The following is an 18180-nucleotide window of genomic DNA, read 5'->3' on the forward strand; positions in this document are numbered from 1 at the left end:
TTTATTTGCAGGCAAATGGATGAAACTAGAAAAAAAATCCTGAGTGAGGTAACTCAAACTGATAAAGACAAACAAGGAATATACTCACTCATGAGTGTATATTAGCTGTAAAATAAAGGATAACTATGCTACAATCCACAGACCCAGAGACACTAGGTAACAAGGAGAGTTCCTGGGGAGACACTCAACTCTCCCTGTGAAGGGGAAATGGAAGAGGTTTTGAGAGAGGGTAGGTGGGAATGGGACATGAGTGATCAAGTTTTGGGGCCCGGAGTGGGAGAGTACAAAAGTATACTGCTGGGGGATTTTGGTCGCCTGACACAGGGCACTCTCCCAGGAGTCCACAGGGAGGACCCCAGTTTAGACTTGTAGCAATAGTAGATAAGTAGCCTGAAGTGGCTACGATCTGGTCTCCTGTGACCAGATTGGTACCTGGCCCAGTTGTCATCAGAGAGGTACCATCCAGCAACTGATGGAGTCAGAGACCCACAGTCAAACATTAGGCAGAGTTGGGAATCCTGAGAAGGAAAAGAAAGGAGTGCAGGAGCCAGAGGGGTCAAGGCCACCACAGGAAAGCTCACAGGATTAATTAATCTGGGCTCATAGGGACTCACAGTGACTGAACCGGCAACCCAGGAGCCTGTATGGGACTGACCTATGCATTCTGGGTCTGTTACAGTTGTGTAGTTTTTTGGACTCTGAACAGCAGGAAAAGGGGCTGCCTTTGACTCTTTTACATGATTTTGGAAACTTACTCCCCATACTGGGTTGCATTGCCCAACCTTAATAGATGGGGAGGTCCCTAGTCTTGCAGCAGCTTGATATGCTATGTTTTGTTCATACTCATGGGAGACCTGCTTTTTCCTGAATAGAGACTAGAGACTGAAGAGGAAGGGACTGGGGAGTGGGAGCAGGCGTGAGAGGTGGAGGGACTAGAAGGGGAGGATGGGAAGGTTTGGGAAGAGAGAATGGGGGAGGCTGCAGTCTGGATGCAAAACAAATAGATGAATAAATAGAAATAAAAATGAAACAAAAAGTTTCTTCATAGGAAACAAACAGAGGGAAAAGACAAGCTGTAGGGCAAGAAGTAATACTTCCCAACTCTTTTTTGGAAAAGGTACTAGTAAAGAACTAGCAACAGCAGCAGCAATAAAAATCTAATAACAACAATAATATACCCAAGCAGTTCAATTAAAAGGGATATGCGATATGAATAAGTGTCTTCACAAAGGAAAACATACAAATGAACAATCACTACACTGAAAGATACCCACATATAATTGGCCGTTAGGGAAATTCAAAAGTACCATACCATATCATTTTATCCTAGTTAGCATGACTACTGTCCAAACAACCTCAAACACAAATGATGAGGATGTGGAGAACAAGGAAGGCTCTTATTGTCTTGGCAGAGTGTAGAATAGATCAACTATAATGGGTAATAGTATGCATTCCTTAAAACACCAAAACTAGATCGACCATATGTTCTGCTTATCCCACTTCTGAATATATATCCAAAGGAGAGGAAGTCAGCACACCAGAGGGATTCGTGATCATCTTTATTGTAGTAGTATTCACAATAACTAAGATACAGAGCTCCCTGGAGCCCCTTAGCAGAGAGATGGAAAAAAAAGGCATGTGTGCGTGTGTGCATGTGTGCGTGTGTGCATGTGTGCGTGTGTGTGTGTGTGTGTGTGCGCGCGCGTGCACACACACACACACCTCCACATCCCACAGAGGCGTATAATTAAGCTCTAAAGAAAAGTGAAATCCCATCATTTGCAGCACAGTGAGATGGAAATGGAAGGAAGCCTTAAGTTCAGTGAAATAAGTCAAGCATAGAAAGACATGTACAACTGAATTTCCATAGAGTACCACAGACAGTAGCAATTGCTAGTTTGGGCAAAGGTAGGCAAAGGGTAGCTGGATTTGATTAGTGCACACTATATGAGTGTGATAAAATATTACACTGAAATCTGATAATATAGAGAATTAGTAAATGCTAATTTAAAAATTAAATTATTAAATTTAATTAAAAAATTAAAAGATAAGGACATTTAGAGTCATATTTCTTTTGTAGGAAAAGTAGGAAAAACAATATTTGATGTAAAGAGATTGTGGAATATCCATCCCACTATTTTTTCAGTTAGGGCTAGCTGTTTTATAGACGTCTAATTTCAAACTGGTTCATGGATTTTTATCTTCGAGACAAAGTCAGTCTTTCTGTTGAAAGCCTCTTGCATGTCTCTTGAATATAAACTCTCTGTGACTAGGCTGGTATGGAGTCAAAAGCTTTTGTTTAACTTTTTTATGTGGGAGATTGGGAAACAGAAGGACCTTAAGGTTTCTCTATGGAAGTGGTAATAACTAAAGTTCTGTAATGGACATCAAGGTCTGAAAATAGCGTCAGTTTTCAAATTCTCTCTGAACTTACAGTCACAGAAGAAGGATGAATGTAAACGTAAGGTTACATAAAGAAAAGTCAAGTGTATTGAGGATATTCAAGGGCAGCAGAGCACATTGCGTGTTGGGCTATCCGCGGGTGACAGGGCAAGAATCAGAGAGAGATTCAGGGCCTGATGCTAGGAGCATATGCGAGCCGTGAACTTCCACTGAAACCTGAAACTGACTACTTAGAGTCTCCCTATGGGCTGAAGTCAAACGTGAAGCAGTAAGATTGTACTTATTCTAAGGCAGTGTGCTAAGCGCTCTACATTTTCCTGCCTCTAAACATGTATGAGTGATGGCTGCCACCAGTGTGAGCAACCAGACGTCAGTTCTGCAGGGTTTGGAGTGGAGGGGTGTTTCCTGATTTCCTCTTGACGGCGGAGCTGGCGAAGGTGAACTCTTGGTGTTTATTTTCATCCACATCGAAACACTTCACAAGTTATTTTTGGTTATTATTATTTGTTTTTCAATAAAAGTGCTGTGATCCAAGCATTGGACTCTGTGTAGGAGAGTGTACTAATTTCCTGAAGACATTCCAGAGAGAGATCAGGGAGGTAAATGAAAGCTGGCAGGCTTCTAAAATCTTTATTGAAGATTTATATTGGATCGTGATACAATCTGACTTTTAACTTTGTGTCTGGGCTGTTAATGAGTGATTCTGCACAGTTGAACATTGCAGGTAATCCTCAGAACAAAGGAGGCAGCCTCATTTCTTGATCCTGGTAAATTGCTATTATCTGAGATCAATGGATGATTGTTGCCATTCTTCAGATGTTTTTCACATTAGCATTTGTCTGGAGGGATATCTAGAAGACCCAGAAAGCTTTAATGCACAAATTATCAATATTCAACTGTATTGATAGATTCAGATATAGCCTCACACTAAATACTCTCTCTCTCTCAAAAAAAAAAAAAGTCTACTCTGTCAGCATCTTCAGGTCTTCAGAGATTCAAAATCAAAACTACTGTCTATGTATCGATTATTTCTGCTGTTGTCCATCTTTCTACCAGTCTTAGTATGCTTCTTAGTTTTAGAGTCCTGACAGAACAACCCTTTAGACTCTGTAAAATTAAAGATCTATATATTTTTATCCTGAGGTATAATAAGTATTATCCTGAGAAAATGTGCCAAGAAAATGCACTCCTCTTGTTCTAAATAATTGTATAATTTATTCAACTAGATGTAAAATGAAACAGGGTTACTTCCAATTTCAAATAATATGCCAAAATTTAGTTTCTCAAGAAAATCTTGGAAATAACCTGACTCATAGATTTAAAGACAAAGAGATTCAGTAGACGCCCATCTTTTGATTAAAGCCATAGCTAGTATGAATTGCCATAAAACTTCTGAATAGAAATAGAAATTTTACTTAGAAGGAAAGCAAGTTTAAAGCAGTGAAATTTATAGAATATCTTAAAGGTTCTCCTGAAATTTAAACACTTTTTAAATTTATCCTGCAGCAGTTATTTTAGGAAAAGACAAATGTTAAAATCAACGTTCATGTTATAATAGCTGTCAAGAAAATTTCATGTGGAGTGACTTAGTAATCAGAGTTGAAAACAGTGCAACTCGGTGTCCCCACAACCATCATTCAAGGGACATCTGTGCCAGATGTGCTTAGGTTTCATGTTCAAGGTTTCAGTCTATAGATGAAGGAACTACTTTAGCATTTCTTAGAAAACAGCGGTTGCAGAAGTGTTTATGCATCCTCACCACAGACATCCCTTGCCCCTCTCCTCCTACTTTATATTAGCACATGTTTATTCCCCTTCAAGATTCAGTGCTTTGGGCAAAACATTCGTTAGTTCTATTTGTAATTCATTATTTTTCTTCAAGTGGTTATTCTTTATATAATTGATTTTATCCATTTAAATTTTTTTCCTATTTTACCTTTTTGCTTCCAGGAGCATAATCCCTTCATTTGACAGACAGTTCCATCCTCATCAGATAGGGATGAAAGAATAATCTTTTCTTCTTATTTTTTTCTAATCTTGGCTCAACGACTTTAGGATCTTTGCTGGTGTAATAAAACCCGAAAGGAGGATGGAGAAATGGTCAGAACTGTGGAGATATGAGTGGATTTTAATTCTTTCATTAATGACTGTAGAGATGCCCTGTGTACACTGCCGTTTGCATTTATCCAGTAGAATTATAATATCACCATTAGAGATTGTCATAAGGATTCAGTGAGGAATGTAAGACAACTAAAAAGCACCTACCAAATTGGAAATGCTCAAAAAATGCAGCATATAGCAATGGTAATTATACTGATAATAATAATATGAGTTAGCTGCCAAGTGCTTTATTAAATGGACACATTGGCATGCTTTTTCCCTTAGAACTCTCTGCTTGCATGGATTACATGAATTACAGATTTTTTTATATGAGTAAAGAAAAATTGTGTCTCATCGAATCCAATATTACATTTATTAATTACATCTTTTTGGGCCCACTTACATCCATCAAATATTTTTACTTTGTCCTTAAAATTTGAGTATGTATGTTTCACATCTCATGCTATTAGCTGTCTTTTAAGATACACAGAATTGAGCCAAGAGAGAGTCATCTCTGTTTCTCTGTCTTATCTGGTTGGTTTGTGATCATCTAGATTTTCAATTTTTATCACACATGAAAGTCTATGAAGAATAACTTTCAGTTTAAAAGTGTCTGGTAGTACCAGCTTCCACTGTTATTTACAAATTAAAACATCATGTTTTCTATAAACTAAGGAGCTCATTTTGCCTTTAGCCTCATCCTCTTTTCTGTCCAGCAATTTCATTTATCATATAAAAAGTGAACTTCAAAAGTCATCTCTCAAATGGGACTACCAATAAAGTAGTCCCAAATGGGATCTTACCAATAAAGAGGACTATCTTTATTCTATGACATTGAATAGCCAGAGAGCCTCTCATTACCTGGGGTTTGTGAGAGTGGATTGGTGGACCACTGGGACTCACACGGAGACAATCTCGATAAACTGAAACTGCCACATGCAGATTGAATATATCTTCACTGGGGTTATGGTCTTTGGGACTCTGACTTGTCAATATAAAGGACCTCGAGCCCAAGTCTGTTTGGTTACAAACTCTGCTTCTTTATAAGGCTTTAAGCCAATTAGTTTCTTTGCTGTTTGTTCGTTGTCTATAGTTGTTGATTGAGTAAATATTGGAGGTTATTGGACATTATTTGTGTGTCAATGTTATTCACCAAGATTACAGTATTATTGTTTTTTTCTCTTTAAATTATAATCATTTAAAGACATTCTAAAGGGAAAGAAAGGATACTCATTTATAGTTACCAATTTATTCAACATTCCCAGTGCTATTTATTCTTTAGTATACATCTATATTTCTGTCTGTTATCATTTTCTTGAACCATTTTTACTGCATAAGTCTGCAAGGGTCACTTGGCTCCTATTTATCAGAATGTTCGTTTAGTTCATTCTTGATTTTGAAGGGTACTTTTGCTGGTCATAGAGCTATGGAATAATAGGGTTTTTATTTTGTCTTTCATTAATTTAATAAAGTTACTTTATTTTACTGTTTACTGGGACAATTCTTACCCCTGTTCATGGGTACACAGCAAACTTCTTCACTGAAAGTTCCTTAGATTGTTTTCGACACTTTGCCTACCATGTGCCTATGCCTGGGAATGGTTCTCTCTCTCTCTCTCTCTCTCTCTCTCTCTCTCTCTCTCTCTCTCTCTCTCGACAGGGTTTCTCTGTGTAGTTCTGGCTGTCCTGGAAGTCACTGTGTAAACCAGGCTGGCCTTGAACTCACAGCGATCTGCCTGCCTCTGCCTCTGGAGTGCTGGGATTAAATGCATGTGCCATCTCACCCTAGCGTGAATGGTTCTCTTAATATTCACTCTTCTTAAAGTTTACTAAACTTCTTGGATCTTTTTGGCTATTTATAAAAATTGCTAGACATTATTATTTTATATATTCCATCTATCCTGATTTTAATCTGTTTCTCTGCTAGAAATTTAGTTATATTTACTTGTTTGATATTATCCCATTTATTCCCTTCCTTTCAAATTTTCATGTTTTTTTTTCTCATAGGGTCTCTCTATGTTATCCTAGATAGTCTTGAGTGGGTGAGGACTACAAACATATGCATTACTGCACTCCAACTATATTACCTAATTTTGAGATGTATTCGTTTAAGTTTTCTCTCCTCTTCATTTCCTAGACTGAAAAAAATTTCTGGGGACCAGTTTTGGTTTCTGTATTATTTTTCTTTCCTATCTCCAACCAGCTATTAAAGTTTGTTTACTAAAATTTTCATCTCATTTGTTTTTCAGTTTTAGAATTTTCTTTGTTCTTTTTTCTGCTTAGACTAATTTTCTATTATTCTTCAAAATAATATATACTTCAATTCATCTATATATAATAATATAGCTATATCTATTATGTATAATAGCTCTTTAAGCTATTGACTAGGTGAATAGGTAAATTGGAGTTTTGTTTTTATTTTTATGTTTTTTTTTGCTTATCAATACATCATGTTTTTAATAGATTTTTTTTGCTTATAGTACATCATATTTTCCTGTGTCTTGAATGAATATTGAACAGTCTGGATAGTTGTTTGTAATGCCTCTGGATTCTGCTATATTCTACTAAAGAGTGCTGATTGTTTATCTTAACATATTGTTTAATAATTGACTTGAATACACTTATGTTTGGTTTATGCTTTGATAATGCAAATCTTTAGAAAAGCTAAGGTCCTTCACAGGCCTGTTCAACTTGGCCACATTCGCCAGCATCAACAGAGGTTGGTAGGATCCTAGCACTTCCTTCAGGGCACGTCCTGTATCTGTAGAAAGGCATCCAACTTTCTGTGGCTCACATGGATGGCAAGGCTGGTAATGAGGTATTTATTAATGAGATTTCCTATTCTTATGGGCTTGGACTCTTGAAGTGTTTTTCTTCTAGTTCTACCTGGCTTAGATCTACTAGCACTGTTATTTGAATTCCATAACATTTTTTTATCTGGTAGGTGCCACAGGATATCATCCTGAAAATATATAGCCAAGATCTTAGCCAGAGACTTGTATGATCCCCACTTGGGCCTCTGGACATTTTTGTCTGCATGACTCTTAATAAAGAGTCTCTTAATATTGTGTTGGGTCCTGTCTTCTAGATTTTGGGCACATCAGGTGCCTGTACTCTGATTGCTGCCTTTTTCCTTGAAATGACTATCTTGTTTTGTTTGTGCCCCTCTCCATCAAGAAAACATCCTATTTTTTGAGAGTGAGACAATCTCAGGGTTTAATCTATGAGTCTGTGCACCCCCAGGGACTGCAGTTTTCATGTTCTAGAAACAGTTGCTTCCTGTCCTTAATCCAGTTATGGAAGTATTTTCTGTAGGAGAACTAATCTTTTAGTGGTGACCCTACTATAGCTGGAGGCACAAACACACAGGCATTGACCTGGCTGGTGGTGCTTCTGCCTTAGAATGAGTGCTGCCTTTTGAAATATTGTGTGATTCTATTTAATTATGGAGCAGGGAATAAAGCCATGACCAAATTCAAGTTCTACAGAAAGCCATCTAATTAAATTCTTCTACCTAGTAGTATAATTTTCCTTACACGTGAGAGATGTTACATTTTTTTTGTATTCATCAATAGATACTTTACATAAAATGTTCCTACATTTATGATGGGGGTATAGTCTAATGAGTTGATGTTAAAATGAAAATATTGTCAAGATAAGTATAAAAAATACATTAAATACAGTGCATTTAACCCACCAAATATGAGGTTTTAGTCTAGCCTATCTTTTTAAAAATGATTTATTTATCTATGTGTGTGTGTGTGTGAATATGTGACTAAACATGTACATGAAGACCAGAAGAGGCAGTGGGATCCTTTGGAGCTGGATTTACAGGCATTTTGTAGGAGTCCTGGTTTTCCCCGGGTGACAGAATCCGAACTCTGATCCTCATGATTGCTCATCATGTTCTATTTTGAGCCATCTCTCTAGCCTCAGATATTTTCATGTTGTGTGTGTGTGTGTGGTTCAGGGACTTGTGTGTGTGTGTGTGTGTGTGTGCATGTGTGTGTGTGCCTACACGGGACCTTTTTCATGCTAAGCATGTATTGTACCATTGAGCTATATCCCTAGCTCCTTTCCCCTCATTTAACTGGGAACAGATCACTTTTGTTAGTCTACCATTGGGCAAAATTGTCAGACCCAGAGATTATTTAATGATAAAGAACTAAATAGATCATGTTGTTTATTGAATACCTGTATTAAAAAAACGATAACCCCCCCCCAAAACTACCAACCAAAATATCTGGCAATGAAATCCACAGCACCTTGTGATCGTGTGGCTTCCTGGGAGCCATGTCTCACTGTAGCTGCCCAGCCTATAAAAGAAAATCATACTGCTTATCCCTTGTTCAGAAAAAGTTCAGACTTCTAAATGTGGGGTCTCTTCTTATTGACTATATATTGATTTCATATCATCATGAAATCATAAATTCTTAAGTCAAGTAATTCTAAGTTGGTGACCACCTGCCTAATCTCATCCATAAAGGTCAGAAAGCAAATGAAGTATATAAACATCCTTACCTAATAACTATAAGAAAAATTTTCTTCTTTAATTGCATATTTGGCTCTTGTGTATATTAAATATAAGTAATTTTCTCTGACATTCAATTGTTCGAGAGCACTATAAATCATCCCTTTGATTCGCATTTGTACTGTATTGATTTCTTTCCTTGTTGCTATGACCAAATATATCACAGAAGTAACTCAGAAAGGAAGGATTCATTTCAGTTTACAGGGTTAAGGGATGGTATCCATCATGGCGAGGTGAGGTGCTGGCAGTAGCTGAATGTCTATAGCCAGAAAGTATAAAGTGAGCAGGGAGTGGGCTTCAGTTATAAAATCTCAAACCCTACCCTTAGTGATCTACTTCTTCTAGAAAGGCTCTCTCTCCTAAAGGCTCTAGAACCTTTCAGAACAGCTCCATCAGCTGTAAATCAAGTATCTAAACACTTTATCCTATGAGTACATTTTACATTCAAACCACAAAATTATACATTTTTGTTGTTATAAATAATGGCCCACGAACTACTTTGACCTTACCATTTGGCACATGCCATGCTAAATTCATAATAGGGCAATTGCTACTTCAAAAGGTGTGTATTTGTTGTTTAGATGTTGCTAACTTTTCCACTGTTGTGACTGTAGTCCTTGTATAAAGGAGTGGAGAGGATGCTGATGTTTTGTAGTGTCTCTAGTGTCTACTTTCTCCAAGGTAGAGCCAAAAAAAATGCCTTTAAAACAATCATTCTTGGGTCTAGAAAGATGGCGCAGTGCTTAAATGTGCTTGCTGCTCTTTTAGATACCCAAGTTTAGCTTCCAGCACCACCTGTAACTTTAGCTCAAGAGAATCTAAGGTCCTCTCGTCTTCACAGGCACTCACACACAAGTGATATACATATAGATTAAAAAAATAAAAAGTCATTCTTATGTTTATTCACAATCAGTAACCTGTATTAACATAAGTCTGTTATTAAGAAATAGACAGCTATGATCTATACAGATTGGAGCTGTCATTATTATTATTATTGATGCTGTGGTTCATTTGACCAGTATTGTAGCTTATGATAATTTCCTTTGTAAAGGTGTAGATTCTGTCTGCCTTAGTCATAGTTAAAAGATTTCTTTTCTTTTTGTGTTCTGACAATTTGGGTAAAGTGTATGCTCGCCTGCTCCTCAATCTGACCTTGATTACGTGTTTCAGATGCATCATCTGGCTTTATTAATTCATCGTGGACTCACGTCCTTTGAGCTAGTTTGTTTTTCCCTTACCTTGTTTGCTGTTCTGAATTTGAGATGCTAATGATGCGATGTCTGCTTTGAGTTGCAGGTAGTCACTGAACATACTGAATCACTTCCTTTCTGTAGAGAAGCTGACTTTGACAGAGCTTTTCTATGTTCTGGAACGTAAAGTTACCATTTGGTAATTTTGGGACCTCTTTGAGTTTTCAGGTTCTTGGCTCCTTTCCAGGTGATAGAAGTGAATTGTGAGTTTTTAGTAAGAAGGTTAGGGGTTTGTACCCGCCCCCAACATTAAGTTTAAACCTTACCCATTTAAATATGACAGAGAACATTTTCATTTATTTATCACTTCTCTCTATCTGTTGCTATCTTGAGTTCAGTTTTCTCGACACTGAGATATAATGTACCCATGGAGCTAAGACAGAGTCAGAAAAAGAAATATCGTGTTTTCTCTCATATGCAGAATGTAGATTTAAATTCACAACACACACACACATACACACATACACACACACACAGAGAGAGAGAGAGAGAGAGAGAGAGAGAGAGCACATGAAAGTAGAAAAGGAGCTATGATGGGGAAGAAAATGCTTACATGGTGGGGGAGGAGGGGAAAAGAAAGGTCGTGAATACATATGACATGAAAGCAGAGCCAAGAGCCCATTTGGGGGTAGGAGGATGACCAGCAAGATCCCGGTATGTGCTCTCTACATATGGCCAGCAAGCTGTAGAAGGAAGGGTATATGCTGTATAATATCAGGATTTTAGGAATGAGGCCTGGATGTGGTCTCCTCACTTCTAGATTTTCAAAAGAGACACGGTGTCTTGTGCTTTCCTTACTAGTAGTATTTTTAGTACTTACAGTAGAAAGTTTGGCAGGTGGTTAGTATTGGTTTCCTGCAGCTGCTCAGTCTGTTGGACGGCAGTTTTGTGTGTGCCATTAGAAGCAGGTCCCAGGTTTTGACCTTCTCTCCCTGTCTGAAAGCCACTTTTCACGGATCTTTTCTTTCTATACATCTCCTGGAAGTATACAAGGGAGGACTTTCCTAATGGACCTAGGTTATAGTTACCTATAGTCAAGTATCAGTGTAATTATCACTGAATTTTAAGTAGCTTAATATTTGGCTAGGAAGCATGTATCAATGTTGTGATCAAAAATCATGAAGACTGGGGGCAGAGAGATTGATGGCGGTTAAAGCATTTTCTGTGCAAGGAAGAAAAATGGAGTTAAGATCCCGAGAACCTAAGTAAATCCTGAGTGGGTATGGCAGTTCACATGCATATCTGACCTCAAAAGTCAGAGACAGGGGAATCTCCACACCAGATTGGGAGTCTCTGCTTTAGTGAGTAAGACATAAGAATAATGAAGATTGAGTTCCATTATCAGCCTCTGGCTTCCACATACATATTCTGACACATGCACATGTTCCCTTCCCTATATAATCTCTATACATGTAAACATACATAAATACACACACACACACACACACACACAGTCCATATACATACCCACAAAAAGAAAAAAATTAGCTAAGTTTAAAAATTCTGACAAAGCTTTCTGGTTCACAGACATACGCAGTATAATGAAATTTCTTTGTATGACTACATTTTCCCTTCTCTGGAGAGAAAGATGAATATATTCCATTGACTTAGTGAATATAAAAGTAACTTTCTTACAATATGGTATGCCAGGTTACTTAAGAGATATGGAGATTAAACACAGAGACTATCCACTCTATAGATTTTGGCTTGGATTGCTTTTTTTTTTATTTTTAGTCTGAGGATAGATCCTAAGACATATAAGAGAGAATTATCATGGCAGTGAGGGACTTATGGGCACTTCTGAGTAGCTCCCAAAGAGAGACAGATAGTGTATCCATCAATAAACTTGATAGAACAGTACTTCATGAGATTAGTTCATTGTAAGACATAGAGCACAGTTCTATTCTGTCTGGGATTGTGTAAAACAAGACAATGAAGCAAATGGTAAGTTCAATAATGTAACTAAAAATCTATATGTTTTCTGTGGGTTTGGAGATCCTTATGACGAACTGGAAGTATTTCAGTCTTCTGAAACAATAAATTAATTTGCTGTTTTGGAATCTAATGCAGGACCGAAGTGATTCAGTTAACACCTGGTGGTACTTATTCCAAGCTGAAGTTCTTCGATCTTTTCCTCACACACACACAAAACCTATTTAAACAAACTGCTTCAAAATGTGCGGCATGACAAGTTTGTGAGAACAGATGATTCTTCCTGTCTCCTTTAGTGTGTGGTTTTATACAGGTTGAAGAAATAACCAGATGAAACTGTGTCCTTTTATCAAGTCTACATTATTGAGCGTCTGATTCTGTGTGGTCTTCCTGGTTCCTATTTCTTTCCCCCCACTTTGTATCCATGCAATTGATTTTATCCTCAAAACATGAAAGGCTCTGGAAGCTCATTACCTGTTAGTACATTTTGGACCAATGCAAAACACAGAAAAATATGGATGCAAAAGATACTTCACCTTCCGGACTGTGGAAAGATAGATTAAATGAAAATGGAATGGATGCCCTGACTTTTCTTGCCTGTGGCTCCAATGAAGTAGTATTACATATTGCTCTCTAAAATTCTTGATGATGTTTGAATGAGTGGTGTGCCGACATAGGGCTACAGCAATCTGGGAGAGCATCATGCAGAAAGCATGTCCCAGGACCAAATGAAGCTCATGATAGTGGAGAAATTGGGTGTTACTGAGGTAAGCTGGTGAGGCAAAAAAAGAGACTGCAATTTTATGGTGTAACTTGATTAATGAAATATACAGGTATGCCATAAGTGAAACTATGGGATGGGAGATATTTATGTCATGCTGAAAAGTAAAGCCAGACTAAGTTGGCTTTAAATTCTGGGAGAATGATTTTGTAGCCACATATAATAAAGCCCATGACTCCATTACTGTCTGTGGTGGTCTGAATATGAATGGTCCCCATAGGCTCATAGGTTTGAATACTTGCTCTGAGTTGGTAAATCTGTTTGAGAAGGATTAGGAGGCCGGTATTACAGGGAAGATATGCCCATTTTTAATTCTCAAAAGGTTCGTGCCATTCCCATTGTTCTCCTCTCTCTCTCTCTCTCTCTCTCTCTCTCTCTCTCTCTCTCTCTCTCTTTCTCTCTGTGTGTGTGTGTGTGTGTGTGTGCCTCTTGTGTGTGGATCAAGATGTTAGCTCTGATTTGTTGATTATGCCTTGCTTTTGTTTTGCCATCATGGACTCTAATGCCCTAAAACAGCAGGCTCAACTAAATGCTTTTTCTTTTCTTTACAAGTTGCTGTAGTCATGACATTTTTGTCACAGCATTAGAAAAATAACCAAGAAGTTGCTAGCAGTTGTAGGGCAGTGCTGCAAAGACCCTGACCATGTTGGTTTTTGGAGGAATGAGGAAGGCTTTAGGACTCTGGACTAGCAAAGTGGTTGAACACTGTAAGAAAAACTTAATGGGCCATTTTAGTAGGATCTTTGAAGAAAGTAGTGCCGAGAGCTGTGTGGACAGACTGTGAAGACCAGCTCAAGAAGTTTCAGAAGAAAACAATGTTGTAAACTGGGCTAGGGACCATTCACATTATACTCTAGCAAAGAATGTAACTGCATTCAGCTTCCCTTTTCCTAAGAATTTACCCAAGCCTAGCTTGAAAGGTAATGGACTAATTTCTTTGGTAGAGATTTCAAGATTACCTAATATTGACTCTGCCACATGGTTCTTAGTAATCACTGTTATGCAGGTCTATACTGAAAAAGAGCAAATGGGGCAAAAAGAAATACAAAAATGTAGAGTTTGAAGAGAAAAAGAGCAGCAGGAAATTTAATATTGGCATCAAGTCTTGAGCTGAAAGAGATAAGTAGATCAAGGTGAGACCTTACCCAATTTGGGATAAAGGGAGGGATTCCTCAGGACAAGACTCCACCCAGATAATCCTGCAATGAGTAAAAGGGAAAACCTAAGGGATTTTCTTCTCCTAAACAACAACATATCAATGCTGTTGTAAGTATAATTCAAGGGCCATGGTTTACCCCAAGTTAGTAACAGAACTTGGTAATGCCATCCATATGGTTCTGGCCTACAGTCAGGAAGGAGCCATGGAATCTTCCTCTGAGGTTAAAGAGAAGGGAAGAGGTCAGGTGAGTTCATGGAGACCCCAAGGCCATTTAGTGAAGCTGTGAAAGTGAATCCTGAATTATGATAGAGACCCAAAGATGTTAGATGTGCCCGGGCTGTGGGGTATCTGCCAAGGAGAGCAGTACCCGGGAATGGAGAGAGAATCAGGGAGTAAAGGTAGCAGGTAAAACCATCTAAGGCTTCTCACATCAGACATGGATTTAATGCTTGCCCTGATGGTTTTCAGTCTTGCTTTGATCTAGCATTTCTTTGCTAAGTCTCATTCCTCCTTTTTGTAATGGTAAAGCATATTTTGTGCCATTTCATGCTGGAAGTATGTGCTTTTCTTTTTGATTTTGCAGGGGCTTGTCATTAAAAGACTGGCTTGAGACCCAGAAGACACTTTGGAGTTTGAACTTTAAAAAAGTATTGAGACTGCAAAAGCCTATGGGGACTTCAGAAGTTGCACTTAATATACTTTGCATTATGATATGGTCATGAGCCTACAAGGGTTTGGGAATGGATTATGTTGATTTGAATGAAATGGACACTCTTGCTCAATTAACGAGCCCTCAAGAGAAATAAATATCTACTGTTCACAAGTTAAAAAAATAAAAAGAAAAAAAGAAAAAGACAAAATGATCCTCATTGGTGCATAAGTCTGAATACTCAGTCCCCACTTGGTGGTACTATTTGGGAAGGCCTAAGAGGTGTGGTCTTCTTGGATGAGGTGTGTCACTGGAGGTGGGCTTTGAGGTCTCAAAAGATACCTACCATTCTCATTGTGCTCTGTCTGTCTTCCTCTTGCTTATAAATCAAAATTTGAGCTCTGAGCTGATCCTTCTGCTGTGCCTTTCCTCTCCCATCATGTGTTCTAACCCTCTGAAACCATAAACTCAACTAAACACATTTTAAAATAAGTTGCCTTGGTTATGGCATTTTAGCACAGCAAAGAAAAGTAACTAAGATGCTATTTTAGCCTATTTTTTTCATCTGCAAAAAATATTTACTAAAATAAACATTCCTAGAGGATTTGCTGTAAATGTTATAGTAAATAATGCTATAGGCTTTGGAAAATAAATAAATATACGCTGTTATTATAGTGAAGATTGCAAACTTTTTTAACAAAACAAAATACAGTAAGACAAGGCAAAAGCCTTCACACTAAGGCTGGGCAAGGTGACCCAACTGGAGGAAAAGAGTCCCAAGAGCAGGCAAATGAGTCAAAGACACACCCACTTCTGCTATTGAGAGTCCCACCAAACACCAAGCTAACAGCCGTATCATATATACAGAGGGCCTGGTGCAGACTCTGCAGGCTCTGTGCTTTCCACGTTCGTCTTTGTGAGCCCATATGTGCCCTGCTTAGTTGCTTCAGTGGGCCATGTTCTCCTGATATCCTCTCTTCTCACTGACTCCTACAATCTCTCTGCCCCTTCTTCTCTGGGATTCTCTGAGCTTGGATGGGAGGCACCCAATGGAGATTTTCCATTTAGACTCTCTCTTTCAGCATAATGTCTGACTATGGGTCACTGCATCCACTCCCACCTCTGGGTTACGTACTTTTAATCAGCCCAGATGGTTAATATGAGCTTAACACAAGCACTGCTCTTTAGATGATCTAGTGTGTGCTTGAAGACCCAAGACTGTTTGTGGCCACTAATAAAAGGACACGCTATTTAACTTTGCTTAGAACTGGAACAGAATTCTGGGATATGCATTTGTTACAAATACCTGTGAAAATATTGAAAGCATGCAGGGTTTAACTTGACATAAAATAACCAGAATGAATTGGGATAAAATTTCTGTCTCCTTGGGAATAATGGAAACCACTCACTTACCTTCCTTAGGGCATGATTCAGAAATGCAGAAAAAAGGAAGAAACAAGATTCAGTAAAGTGAGGCACAGGAAATCCCAGCACCTCCAGATGGAAGGTATGCTGGCTGTTTCTGTCAGCTTGACACAAAGCTAGACACATCCGCGGAGAGTGAATCTTAATTACTCAATTGCTTTCATAAAACGGGTCAGTAGGCAAGTCTGTGGGCACATTCTAAAAAAAATTATATTTTTATTCATGATTGATGTGGGAGGGTTCAGCTCCCTTGGTGGGGTGATAGCCCTGGAGAGATGGTCCTTAATGGTTTAATAAAGCAGACTGAGCAGGCATAAGAAGCAAACTGAGTGAGCTAATAAGAGCTAGCCCATAAGTTGTACTCCCTCCATGGCTTCTGCCTTAGTTCCTGCATCCAGGTTCCTACCCTGAATTCCTTCAGTGATGGAGAATACAGTGATATAAGATGAAGAAATTTCTCCCCATCTCTTTCCTCCCCTACTTTCTTGGAGATGGAAATGGTGGTGATAATTTGAGGAAAAGTGTAGTTCAGTTGTTGGTATCTTTTTGAGTGTGTAGAGAAAGCTGGGCATTCATAAAGAAGATCCAAAGGGCACAGAAGTTACAAGAGCAAGCCAGCAACAGCTTTGCTGGGATAAACACCCTTGCTGCTCTAAGAATTTTGCTGTCTCATTAAGTCAGAGAGTTCATGCCATTAATCCTTTGTAAAACATGATTCGCTCTGGGAAATCTCCAGAGAGACAGTAAATACAAACAGTGCCACACCTATCCAACTGCCACCTTTGATTTCACCAATGGTGACAAAAAAAAAAACCCTACAGATTAGAACTGGGATTTTTGTATAGCAAGGCTGGGGGGAAAATCTATGTAAATCATGTGTGGGGAAATATCTGATTTTCCAGCCAATTTTCTTCATATAAACCTGATTTTTAATTTCCTGATTCAGAGCCAATCTTTAGGTATCTCTTTTTCTCTTTCAGAGTTTAATCGTTTGCATTGGGCTTAGATATTCAGAAATACAGTTACAGTTTGAAATTCCTTGGTTTTGATATGAAGTGATTATCTTTATTGAAAAAATTCTTTTACATAGTGATCACTTGTCTGAGTTTCTGTGCTTTGGCTTTATAAAATAATTACAATAGTGGTGGAATTAGCTAACACTTGTATGTTAATTTCTCTTGTGGGTTCCTTCTGATTGTTTCATATAACCCTGGTGTCACTAAACAACATTTCAGTCTTAGTCTGTAAGTAACATAGCTTTCTACTAAACTGCTCATTTAACGTGTGTGTGTGTGTGTGTGTGTGTGTGTGTGTGTGTGTGTGTTTAACTAGTTGTGACTCTTTTCAGATAGAGCTTCAAAGTGTATGGAAAATGGACACTTTTGGAAATTGTATTCCTTCTTCATGAACCGTAAAGGTTAAGGCATTAAAAGTTTTATTACAGCTTCACATTGTGACTTGGGAGATGTGGTATTTTCGAAGGTCTTTGCCTTCCCCTGTATCCAGTGATTTGTTACAAGCTCATTTCTCACTCCCTTTGGTCCATCAGTCCAGGGTCAAATGCCAATTCTCCCATTTGTTAGCGGCAAAATTGATTTGTGGTGAGTTATTTAGCTTTCTGAGCTCAGTGTCCCTGCATGTGAAATGGGAATGAACCCATCCACCCAGAGGATTGTGACAAAGTGGTAGAGCAATATTTTCCTTATGGAAGGTGTCTTGTGAGTATTTTAAACCAACCAGGGGTTTTGAGGCTCATTGCATGCTATTGCTAGAAAGCGACTATCAACAGCATGGATGCAATACCTGCCATGCTTGAACATGCACACTTTTGACAGCCCTCTCAGTCATTTAGTTTCTCCATGAGCCTTGCCAGGTTGTTTAATTGAAGACCCTTCTCCATCGTTGTAAAATGGGAAGGGTCACGGTACCTGTTTTACGAAGCTGTGCAAGG

At 38.4% G+C, this 18180-nt stretch overlaps 1 protein-coding gene across 2 annotated transcripts in view; it reads left to right on the forward strand.

The window, feature by feature from the left end:
- Positions 1–18180, forward strand: part of Pde4d (phosphodiesterase 4D) — a 1387978-nt gene that overhangs the window by 60466 nt on the left and 1309332 nt on the right. The window lies entirely within an intron of this gene.

The sequence above is a fragment of the Myodes glareolus genome, chromosome 15 (assembly GCF_982192425.1).
Source record: "Myodes glareolus chromosome 15, mMyoGla1.1, whole genome shotgun sequence".
NCBI classification, from domain to species: Eukaryota; Metazoa; Chordata; class Mammalia; order Rodentia; family Cricetidae; genus Myodes; species Myodes glareolus.